Below are 12,955 nucleotides of genomic sequence, written 5' to 3'. Positions count from 1 at the left end.
CTTGTTACTGGACTTTTGAAAGTGATATACCAGGTTCACAACCTGTCTACCATGGCCAAATGACCTATAATATCGTCACAATCTCGGTAAGATATTAGTCAAGCTCTGAAGTTTGAAAGTGAAAGAGTTACAAGTTACTTTCCAAGGCGTAACTATGGCCAGGTGCAGGCCGTTGTTAGCAAACATATATATATATATATATATATATATATATATCGGTACATATTCGAGTGAGTTGAAACTCAGTACTTACATGTAAAAGTGAATGCTGCCGCATCTCCTGCTGCTGGTTCACTTGTTGCCATGTCGATTACAATCAAATCTTCATTAGCACGCAATGAATCTTGGGATATGATGGGCCGTGAGGGATCCATCAGTGGGATCCTCCCAATCTGGCAAAGGAAGGCAGCATTTCTCGGCTGCATTTGAAGGAGTCTTCATGGGACCGGCATGGGAATCTGTATTTTTCTGTAATCTGTATGTTTCCAACAGGCCTCATTTCATGGTGTGAACTGTTGACCTATAAGAAGAAACACTATAGGTGAATGGGGTGAACATGTTTTTACAAATAGATACCCCAATGGAATTTCACCAGTTGATTACTGACATTAAGACATTTTATTTTTTTGTAAAACAAGTTTTCTGAAATGTTATGTTTAAATCTAATGATAACCTTTGGGAAATTCAAGACAAAGTAGCAAAATAAACAATGGTTATTTCCGATGTCTCAAAATTGAGCAGTAACGGAAAAACAATGGTTTTGGCCTGCAGTGTCTCAACTTAACTGGTGATATTTGCAGTTTGGTGCATTTTACTAAAGTAAAACCTTCAATGCAGGACAAGTAATAACTTGTAACGGAGTATTTCCATATTTTTGGTATGTTGCAACATTTGCTTCAGTCAAGAATCTAAATCTAACAAAGTATGCCAATAAGTTGTGAGCAACAGAACAAAACAAATACATTTGTTTTTCCTACTTGTAGTTAATAAACTATAGGCTTAAGGGAGGTACGTCAGTATTTTATGAGAACAACAAAAAGAATAAAGATAAATCTGAACAAATTAATATGGTGGAGCAGAAATCTTCCTTTACACACCCACATCCCCTTAGATAATCACATACCTTCATCTTGTTGGTGAAACCACGGCCGAGTGACAGCCTTTTTTTATACAGTCTAAAGTGACTGATTGATTGAAGAGAAAGGGATTTTGTTCATTATTCAGCTCAAGCTAGAGGGATCCACCCGAATAGATTCAATCAATCCAACACTTTTCTGCTCCTACAGAACACCAAAACCTGGACCAGTCGTTGAGATTTGGCTAAAGAATCTCTTTTGCTGCCATCATGTGGTCCGAAGCGCTAATCACAGAATATCTAAGTAACCACTTGGTATCTGTGAAGGAAGGCCTTCAGGTAGCAGATTCCTCTCTCATGTTTGGAGGCGAAGGGTTCAAGTTTGATGTATGAAGGATAAAAACAACAAAATGCCAAATATCATTTCTGTCTGAATGTACTTCATACATCAAACCTGAAACGTTACGTTTTAGTACGTTTTGGCATTGCCAGGCAACAGCTTGGGTCTGTGTCTATTTCCTGTCAGCTGGGCTCATTCACAGACACCGAATAGGAACGGGGACACATTTAGAAGATTTACGTTGCACACTGTGAAAATATTGAACGGTTGTGACATCACAACGTACAGAAATCCCGGTGGCTCGTTTAAAGGCACAGTACTGTGTCTGAATACGGATGTTTCTTTGATGTTTGAGCATTCTGATACCATCACAGTATTTTTACCACTTCGACCGGCTTTATTGAAATTAAAAGTAATTTTACAATACGGGACCTTGGCTAATTTACTATGTTGGCTCAGAAGCGATACCGTGTCCATTGACGTATCCGTCACCAAACTCTCCTAACCAGCCACTTCTGCTAAATGCAATACTCTCTGAAACTGTCAAGAAAAACAGAAAGTGTTATTGTGCTTCTGGCTCAAACCAGTCGTACACACATCCAGCATCATGCTTTGAATGTGTGAACAGGGGGGGGGGGCTCAAAAAAAAAAAAATGGTCTCTTGCCTTTTGTTGCTGTTACTATTTGGTTAGCAGTAACAACGTGAACAGTGTGATGTCTCCAATCACATCTGGTATGCATCACATACCATTCCTCCCGCTCAACAAGCCTTGGGGGGGAAAGTCCCTGGCAGCCGCGGAGCAGCCACAGTCCTCATTAGAGTGCATGTGTCACGATGGCATCAACCCGCAGCCTTGACTTATGCTTCATATTTACAATCATCCGTCACAACGCTGTCGTCGTGGCCAGGAAAGACACGGAACTCGTCTCGAGCGGTTACTCGAGCCGATCCGGCTCGCGTTTGTGGCCCCGCGACGCGCTCGCCGTTCCTCGAGGGGCCCGTTTCTCTGCGTGGCCACGTTGAGTCTCGTAATGGCCCGAGACTGAAACCGGAGTCCCTGTCCTTTTGTTTTGCACTGAGCTCCCTAACGGCGCAGGGGAGGGACGGGGTTTGATGTGTCTTCTGAAGGCCTGCTGCTTTGTCAACACTGAGGCCTCCGCACTGACACTATGGAAGCTGAGCGCCTCGGGGGGAGACGAGGAAGGGAGGGGAGGGTCACTGCACCCTGGTAAAAGAGAGACGGAGAGAAGGAGGATAGAGGGAGAGAACGAAGAGGCGATGGGCGGGAAAGGGGGGGGGGGGGGGGGGTGCCAGCGAGTGTGGCCAGCGCCCGGGGCTACAGGAGAGTGCTCTGTGCAGCAGACTGCCTGATAGGGACTGAGGCTGCTGGCTGATGACATTTTATGGTCACAACATGCAATCCCACCCCAAAAAAAACCAGTTTCCATGCACTTCTTTTTGTAACAGGCACACAGAGAATGATGCAGTTTTGCGTGTCATCATGTCCTTTGAGTTTGACTTCTTTCACAGTAAACAGAACAATGAGTGGTAAAATATTCCCCAAACTCAGACCATATGGAGGGACGATATACTTCAAAGCATCTTTAACTGAGCAAAAGCAAGAGCTTAAGCCACGCCGTGCAGTCACTGATGAGCTTTCATTTGCACTTAATTGTGGAACGTCATCGTCAGAGGAATTGTCTGCTGCTTTATGGATACAAGTACCGGCTAAATACAATGGAGGCAGATAACTAAGTACATTTGCTCAAGTGCAATACGTTCCATGAGTGTTTTTCATTTAAAGGGGCTGTGTGTAGCAGTTAGTGACATCTAGTGGTGAGTTTGCAGATTGCTACCTTCCCCAAACATGGGAACCTAAAAACAGGAAAGGCTCCCTCTTGAGGGTTTGGTTTGTCCTTCCTGGGCTAAGGTGCAAACACGACGGTGAGAGAGGACCCGATATCGATAAATAACGATTTTTAGTTGCACACTAAGGAAAACCTATGAATATTATATTCCGTTTCTGCTAATGAATCCCCATAAAACCTTTAATGCTACTTTATGCTTTAGCCCGACGACATTTTAGAGGGAAATATTGTACTTTTCACTACAATACATTCATCTGACAGCTGTGGTTAAAAGCTACTTACAGATAAAAACACACAAGATACGAGACATTGTTGAATATTATTCTAGACTTTTACTCGTAATGGAGTATATCTTTCGGTTGTTCTACTTCTTCCATCACTGGCTTAATACTGATGTAATGAACCAGTGGTTCATATGATACAGTACCACTTCCTGTAAGTAGCATTCATCCGCATCATTTCCGCATGAGAGCCGGAGCCAACATCTCGGTATTTTATTTGGATGTGGTGTTGTGGGCCTGTTAACCTATGATGTATCTGCTCTGCGCACTGAATCGCAGCCTGAGTGCGTTCGCCGTCCTCCAGAGGGCGAGACGCAGCCGAGGCTGGGGCTCGCCAGAGGCGCCCATCTCTCCCGGGGTCGGCCTGACGTCGGCCGAGAAGCCGGAACCCCGCGAGCATTGCTCTCTTTCACCAACACTTTGTGTTAAGTGGCCATAAGTAACACAGGGTTTCCATTGTGCATGCAACCAGAGAGTTTATTCTCTCATATATCATTATGGTTCACTCGCCTGCACGTACGTGTGTGTGTGTGTGTGTGTGTGCGTGTGTCTCGGCGTTGTTTTCCCCTCTGCTTCAGCTCTGACCTCATCCTGTCAGTTTATACCTCTGAAATGGAGCAGTACTCCTCTCCTGTGAAGCCACTGTGCAGACGAGTGGCAAAGTGCCGGCAGCCACGAGATCGTTTGGATCTCCTTTGATTTCACAAGGAAGTATAAACCCAGGACTCAAAGGTTGCCATGTCTGTCCCTTTTCTCTGTCCCAGTTCCAAGTTGTTTACTGTTCAGTGGTGTGGCCGTGTAGTTACAAGCGTGCCACATTGCTACTTTGGTTTTCTCCAGTTCAAAATCCCAAATGATTCAATACAGTTAAAACTAATCCATGGATTACACTGGATCGGAGTTCTCTTGCGGTACGAAGCGTTTTCGGGGTCTTTCAGCTTATTGTTTTAGAGAGATATGACAGATAAACCCAGTGGATTTAGCGTCCTAATTTAGGAGGAAGTAAGACAACCCTGAAATCTTTAGAATCCAAATCGTGTGGACACTCCTTGTGCTTATTGGTGGCATTTCCTTTGAGGATCAAATAAGCAGTTTTCTACTGGTGCGCTGACACCAAGATGTCTGTCCTTTTGTAGTGAATCGTCTGTTGTCTCCTTCATCGTGTCGTATCTTCTCACTAATCTAGACTATGTGTCATTTATCCAACAGGTACTGTGGACATATCCATAGAGCACATGGATGGGTCACTGCCCACCCAGACAGAGACTGGTTGCCTGCAGCTGTCCAGTGGTGTGGCTGCTGCTGCTTTTCTTTTGTAAACACAGATTTGCTTACTGGCCGGATGAAAGTCTGTTGCACAAAACGGTTCCGAGTTAGAGCCGTGGTGGCTCGTGAGTCACGTCGGGGGCTTTCGGTGGAACCAATCTGCTTTTGCTTCAGAAACATTCTTTTGTTTTGGTTCCTTAAAGGCGGCATTGGCAAATGTGTAGTGGCGCGTCCCTGAAGCAGACATCGAGTGAGCGACGTTTTGTTGTTGTTGTGATTAGCAGTTTGTGTTGTGTATCTGTCAGGCACAATCAAAATACTAATGTGGGACCAGCAGTCTGGCTTCTCTTGCCATATAGTTGTATTGGCATTTTTACCACGTTTCCAACCGTGTTTCAAGTCGAGATCCTCCCCCCCCCCCCCCCCCCCCCACCTCCCCCGTGTGAAAAATGGAGCTGGGTTGAAAGCCTCACTGTCCGATCTAGGGATGTCAGGATTTACCAATTTGACCGAAAACGTGGTGAGAGAACGTCACGGTTTCATAACCGTGAGAATTGAAGCAGCTATGAAATCTGAGGTGTCCTGATTTCTCCATTGTTGTCCTGTGCCGTGTTTGCTTTGTGTGAGTGAGTCACGTCCACGTTTAAATCTGCTACGTACCCCGGCAGCTAAACGCTGTTGTTGTAAACTACGGAGCAGAGCCACACGGAGGTTCTATTTGGTAACGCTGCGGTGCGTTCAAGCTCCAGACAGTTCAAACGAGCAAGAAGGGCAAGAAGAGTACGTTAGGCCATTATCGTGACGTGTAATCTTGTCAAATGTAGTTTTGGTGAGAAGCTGAAATAAATCCGATGGTTGGAAGGAGATGTTTTCACAGCAACATTAAATCGATATCAGAGAGAGAATTGTGACCTGTTTAACTTCACAATAATAACTTTAATCAGTGAAACTGCCAATGCACGATTTTCTTACAATAAAAAAACTTTTTTATCCTTTTCATTCTAAATGTGTATTTTTATGTAAATATGCCCAAAAGGTGACTATAACACAGTAAAAAAATACAGCTGAAGATGGTGATACATATTTTAGTTTGTGAGCTATTGGAAAATATTCTGCTTATTAATAGCGATAAACCCTTAAACTGTGACCATTTCTCTGACAATAATAGGGATATCATAATTTCCAGTCCGATCATTATTGCTCCTCGTGCACACATGGAAACTCTCTCCTTGGAAACTTTTGAGCCTTGGCTCTCAAGGAACTCCGGCGCCACAGCGGTGTTGCGAGCTGCTGCGAGTCGGCGTGGTGCACCTGCCTTTCCGCCGGGCGGCCGCACAGCCGAGGCCGCGCCAGCCAGCCTACAGGCACTCCTAGATAACTCCTGTCTGATTAGCTCCTTAGGAGGACATTGTTCCAAAAGCAATTCACTCCACTCCCAGTATTAATTTAGTCCCGGGAGAGAGGCCCATCCATCGTGGGCGGGACGGGCCGCCCGCTCGGGGCCTCCCCGAAGGCCTGCTAATAGCACGGCACCTCCTGGCCTGTCACTATAAGTGATAGTCCCTGCAAGTTTGTTGCCTGGTTGCGCGTTTTTCTCCCATCAGGCAGCGCACCTCCCTCCCTCCCTCCCTCTCTCTCCTTCTCCACCCCCCTCCCTCTGTCTGTTCAGGGCAGGTGTCTCCTCTGTCACTTCCATCGCTCACGCTGCTTGACGAAGGGGAAGACACAGTTCAGGACACGGCAGGATCGAAAGGTGTTGGGGGGGGGGTGATTCATTGAAAGGGAGCAGTGGAGAGAAAAAGTGTCTGCTTTTTTTTTGGGGGGGGGGGAGCAACGAGGAAAGAAGAGGAAGAAGATTGCGGCGAAGAAAAAAAACGCTTTCAATATCATCGAAGCTCTGAGAGTTGCACCGAAGTGAATACAACTTGAAAGGTTCTCTGTTGTGAGACGCAACTTTTTTTATTTTTATTGATAAAGAACCGGCGGGGGATCCTACGCGTTTGTTGTTCCTGTTGGAGAAGCTGTACGGCCGGGGGAATAGAGGAAGGAGACCCTGGCGCCACAGCTGTTATACACATGTGGAGGCCCTGTCTGAGCGGGTGGAGGCCCGGCCTGAGCGGGTAGGGGCCTGGTCTGAGCGGGTGGAGGCCCTGTCTGAGTGGGTGGGGGCCCTGTCTGAGTGGGTGGGGGCCCTGTCTGAGTGGGTGGGGGCCCGGTCTGAGCGGGTGGGGGCCTGACCTGTGATGCATGATGATAGACAAATAGAGAATAAATGCAGCTCAGCAGAGTAGAACAGGTTGTTATCTTTTCAGCATCAACCTGACTGAACTAAAGTGCTCTCTGCAGTGTAAGCAAAACACATCTTCTTTGTGCATTAGTCTCGCTTCATGTTTCTCATTGGGTTTCAGACACTGTCGCCGTCCTTGGCAACGCAGACCACCCGAGAGCAAACGGCAACGAGTACTTTCCTCTTTCCGACCATATCTTGGCTGCGAGAGCTTTTGGTTTGGGCGAACTGCAATTATTCATGCTCTCCAAATGCAAACAGGACTGATCTGCGCGCTTTGACACAGGGCGCCTGCTGAATTACAACCGTGCGTGTGATGTCACCCAGCCGAGGGGGGTTGGCAACGCCGTTGTTCACCGAAGGAACGCTGTGCTCGCCGTTGGAAGGCGTTGTCAAGCCACCAAACGCTGCAACGCCAATCAAACCTTGTTCTCATGCCAGAGAGAGAAAACGTGTTTTATTAGGTCTGTGATTCATTGATGAATATCACCTCCACAACACAGCAGTGTTTCAGTTACCCAACATGCAACCTGGCAGCAATATCTCAGGAACATTTTGGGTACATTAATTCAAACGTGACACAAGGACGAACTGATTAGAATTTGGAGGTCAAAGGGCGTTGATACTTTCTTGTTGTTGGACAGGCTTCTACAAATTATGTCGTAATCAAGTGTTACCAATCATTTCAATGTTTTATTATATTAATAAGACATAGGCTAAAGGCATATTTAAAGATGGTACGTGCGTGCGTTTGTATTTTTTTTAATAATACATTTAACAAACAAGCTTTCTATATTATAAACTTCACATGGAAGTTGTCCAAATGATGGATAAATAAAATAATTTAGTCAATAACCGAGACTAATAGGTTCAGCGCAACCTCTGTAGAGATATGAAATGACCTCCCTGATATCTCCTCATCACCTTGAGCGAATTTCTTCAAATTTGGCCCAAACATCCACTTTCCGTTGGAGGCTGAGCTGGTTGGAACGTGGTGGTCAAAGGTCATTGTCACAAAACACATTGTCACTCATATAATTATGACAATATCACACTGTGTCTAATAGGATAACACAATGAAGTGTTGCCATTTGGACGTACTTGTTTGTTAAACCGAACACGACTAGACAACTGCAAGGCAGTGACTGTAGTTTATTTTGTATTTGTTATGCTTTCTTCACTCTATAAGGTATTTTCATTTCCTCGTCTCCTCTTAACATTCTCATCTGTGCCTACCTCCTTCCTCTTCCCGTCCATCAGCACCACCACCCAGATGTTCCCCTCAACCCCCGATGTGTTTTTACATAAAAAATACATCCCATCCACAATAAGCCGCCATTAGAGTTGGGGGTGGAGGGTTATGATGGTATAAATACGAGAAGGGGAAAAAAAGAAGAAGATTATTTCATCAACCCAATGTGTCCGCCATTGTCGGCAGTTTGTGTCAACCAGGTAGAGAGAGCTCCGAGGTGGAGGCACCCTTTGCCCGCAGCGGCTCCATTAGAGAGCTCATTGCATCGAGTTCATCGACGCTGCTGCATAATTCATGTCGATACCGGCGCGGCGGCCTAACGGGAAGCCTCGCGCCGGCTTTCAGTGTCAAGACAGACGCGTGACAGGTGGCGGCGGCACGCGGGGGAACCGTGACGTGCGCGCGCACCGTTCTCCCGGAAGCCGAACCCAGTGGTGGGCGTTTGCAATATTTCAGATGCAGCACTGCCATCGTGTGGTGAAGGACGGTATGTCATCACACACACACACACACACACACACACACACTGGGCCTCTCCAATGGAGTCAGTCGCTTTTCTAAATCCACATGAGCCACACGTCACACGTGCTCTACGCGTGTTCACCTATGTGAATATAGACATAATATGTTTTAATTATGTATCTTATTGCATTCGCTCATACCCACTTCTCATTCCTTTTTCTCATGACATAGTTGTAATACTGTTGGATTGTTTACCTTTACACACAACACTATTTTTCATGAACGTATACAACGCAAAATGTTTTATTTATTTCATCCCGTCTTATCTTACATCCCATTGTCCTTACAACCTTATTTGATCTTTATATGACTTATTGTGATTAGTTTTGCTGAACCGACCATTTCTCTCATCCAATAGATTTCATCGTATTTTTGACCCCGTGTTAACCTACGTATGATCAATAAAGTACAATTAGATACTAGGGATAATATAGGATTTTACTGCCGATTGTGATCAAAAACATTCTCAAAAAGGTGTTAGGATAATGGTGAACATGTTACTTTAAGAAGCCTCCCAGCTCCCTAACATGGTCGAGAAGGGGCGAAATATGCCTGATTTAAAAGATACAGGAACCATCATGTGAGAAGGAACACGCTCCCACAATGTGATTTATGATTGTATGAGACTGTGTGTGCTTCACTAAAAAACATGTTTACTAAAAAAAAATCACATTTGTTTCTCACAAAATGCAATTCATACAGATTTCAGTATATTTTAGTGCCATGTTACGAGTTGCAAGCATACTGGGGTGATTATCGTGAATTGCAATTATTTTGGCCAGGAAAAACTTGAAACTAAAAATGTAAGAAATTGAGTTTTCTAATTAAATGAAATCGTGACTGGGGTGTTAACTGCATAACAAATATATCAGAGCACACAAGGTCAATTAGCATAGGTCACCGGCCAGTTGCTAACAAGCAACGGAGCCTTTTCAAAGGCTATTTTCTTTTAACACAGAGTGTGGCGCAGGGCTCACTCCACATAAAACTCACCGGGACAACATTACATCGCTTTCAGCAAACTTCACAGAGAACATTGAGGACCTGGTCTCTCTCTCTTAGCTTCAGCGTGTTGTTCACTACCGACGACGGTATCCTCACTTGTTCACCTGACTTCCGTAGTTAGAAACTCGATTGTCCCGCTGTTATTACAGACGTGTGAACTAACCACAGACACTTGCCTCTTAATGGACTCACAGCGGCGCTCTGCCGCAGAATGAATGAGGAAACACCGGGGTGGATATTTGTTGGTATTTTTGGCCTTAAAAAAAGGATTTTCTTCGACATGGCGGGGTTTCCCGAAACATAAGTGCCTTTTGTAAAAGGTTTGCCTCAGAGACAGCCATCCGAATTGTGTGAGTAAAAGTACATTTAAATCACTCCTTAATGTTTCCGTCTGAACCACAGCGTCCCATTTTGTCGCAATGAGATACGGACAGTGATTTATGCCATTGGAAGTTCCTGCCGGAGCACATGAGGAGTGAGAAAAGTAAGAAATAATAGACAGTTGGAGATTTTATTTCCATTCTCCCCACATCATCTCAGCCAAATGACACATAAGTGCTCGAGTACGATGAGAACGGGGCCGGGCCGGTTCACCAGACGAGATTGTTTTCGTCCTCGACAGGACTTTGAGCCTTTGCTCGCTTTAATAGCATCATTTTAATGAGGTTCATATCACTGAGAGGCGAATGGACGGAAAGCGAAGGGAGAATTTACCCCGGCGCACGCGTGAACCGGAGAAGTCGTGCAGATGTCGCCAAAGACTCAACCTCCTACATCTTTTTTAATGCTAACGGCATAGTTTTTCTCCATTGTTGACAACGCTACTGTGTGCAAGCAGCTGAGAGTCTTTTTTTCTTCAGAATCAGCAGAAACCTGTCATCAGCCACGTTAATGCCGGCTTGAAGGCAAACATGAAGATTAACTGAGGAAACTATAATAGTAGTGCTTGAAAAATGGAGCAGAATCCTCCCAACCAAGGCGAGCTTGTTTATCACTCAGGCACGATGTTTGGTTGCCTGCCTTGCACGTCTGCTTTTTTTTTTTGTTTTTGGGCCCTTGAGCTGATTTAGCTACAGCAGCACGTTCTCTTCAAAGCACGTCAAGATTCTCCACGCACACTAATGAGGTAAATGGATGGCTTTTGTTTCCTTCACAGTTTTAACCCCTCCCCCTCCCCTTTCTCAAAGTGCTCTCATGAGTTATACAAGAGCTGTTACAGAAATCAGCCTTGAGCTGTCTCATCAAATGTGCAACTCTACAGAGTGATCAATTTGCGCTGCAATATTCATCTGCCGTGCGAGCGCAGACATCATCGTCACGTACGCACGCGGATTCTGTTTTTGCCAGCGAGGACAACAAAAGCAGCAAGAATGCCATTTGTTCTCGTTAGAACAATATGTCATTTTGTTTATCAACACTCAAGTGTGACCAAATAAAAAAAGAGTTGCCGTGACAGATTATTATGATCTTTTTTCTTTTTTTTTTTTTAAATGTAGGTAGAGCGTGTGAGAATCATACAAATGGATGAATGCACATGCAGGCGCCGTGCTCTGATCTAATCACAGAGGGGAGGAGAAGCAAATCACTTCCCTGAGAAACGGGAGGAAAAGGAATAAAAGCAGCAATTTGAAAAAAAAAGCACTTAGATCTCAACCTGAAAGGTTTCACTTCCAGACCCGAAGCAGTGCTCAGACAGTTGTTTCCAGATGTGTGGGTTTGCGAGGTGACGTGAGGACACGGGGGGGCCTCTAACCTGTGGACCCAGACATCCCTCTGGGCACCTAAAGACCACTTTAGTCGCAGGAACAGAAACCTTCTCTTCAACTATTTAGTTTTGTCTTTAAGTATTAAGTCGACTAGGCAACATAAAAGCCCAGGGAGGCAACTTCAGAGCTCAAGTTGTCGGCCTCTTTGTTGCTGCACATACGTCAGTGTAGGAATCCATTGTGTGGGGAATCCCTGGTGAGGATGTGTAAAGTTAAGAGTCAAGTAGTTGTGCGGCTCCGTTGTGAAAAAGACTCGTCTTGGTTACAAGTAAAGAAAACTGCTGTGCAGCTGCATTACAAGTGTCATCATTTACAGCACTGTCATCCCTCTGTGATATCTTTTTCTATTGACCAGTTGCTGAGGACCAATGAGCTATAAGCGGCGCACTGCCGCTGACCCGTGATTTCATCTCATTTTTATGCTGAAAAGCGACCCAGAAGCCGGCTGTGGCTGTGCTGAATAGCTCTATGCATGCACATCAGGTCTGAGTAACACCGGCTCTCAGTGGAACCACTGAAGGTTAAATAAAAGGCTGAGAAAGAGAAATAATGATCTTGTCTTGGTTTTTACTTCCTCACCCAGTGCAGGCGGGTAAAGGTGAAGTTCGGTGACCTCTTCGTTCCTCTCCCAGTCTCACTCGATGGGCTGCACTCCACCAAAGTCATAGTCGACTATCGTTCACAGGACTTTGTTGTCTCGTCGATTGGCGATCGATTCAATTTACAGATCTGCTTCCACTCAAAGAATCACACAAAATGCAACATACAATCGTACAGTGTTTGAGATGTCTGCTCTCTATCCACTTGACAAATGTATGACAAATTATTAAACGATATGTGATGACAAGTTTGTAGTGCTCTCTGGACTGTAATATGTTAGTTTACTCCACATGTATCATGCAGTGTTTACTCGGTCGTTGACAGCATACAAGCTGGTGATGTCACAACGTTGCACTCATGTATGGGGTTTGGTTGGCATTGCTTCAGATGTAAGTCAATGCAGACGAGTGAAGGTGGAGTTAGGTCTCTTTGTCCTTTCCTACATCCCTTGGAATTCCCTTATCTTGTTATCTACGGGCATGGATGTACGGACGGGGTGTTGGTCCACCACCTTCGTCCCAACTCAAATATCTCAACAACTTCTAAGGATTGCCATTTTGCACATTCATGGTCCCCAGAGGAAGACTCGACCAGTGCATTCTCCTTTATGCCCGGTGTACGCAGGATCCAGCAGCATGTGTGTCCGGAACGTCTCACAATCCGCTGTCTTCATGGCCTGTAGCATCGTCGAG

Source organism: Cyclopterus lumpus, chromosome 3 (assembly GCF_009769545.1).
Source record: "Cyclopterus lumpus isolate fCycLum1 chromosome 3, fCycLum1.pri, whole genome shotgun sequence".
NCBI classification, from domain to species: Eukaryota; Metazoa; Chordata; class Actinopteri; order Perciformes; family Cyclopteridae; genus Cyclopterus; species Cyclopterus lumpus.
Note: the sequence above shows the minus strand (reverse complement) of the source record.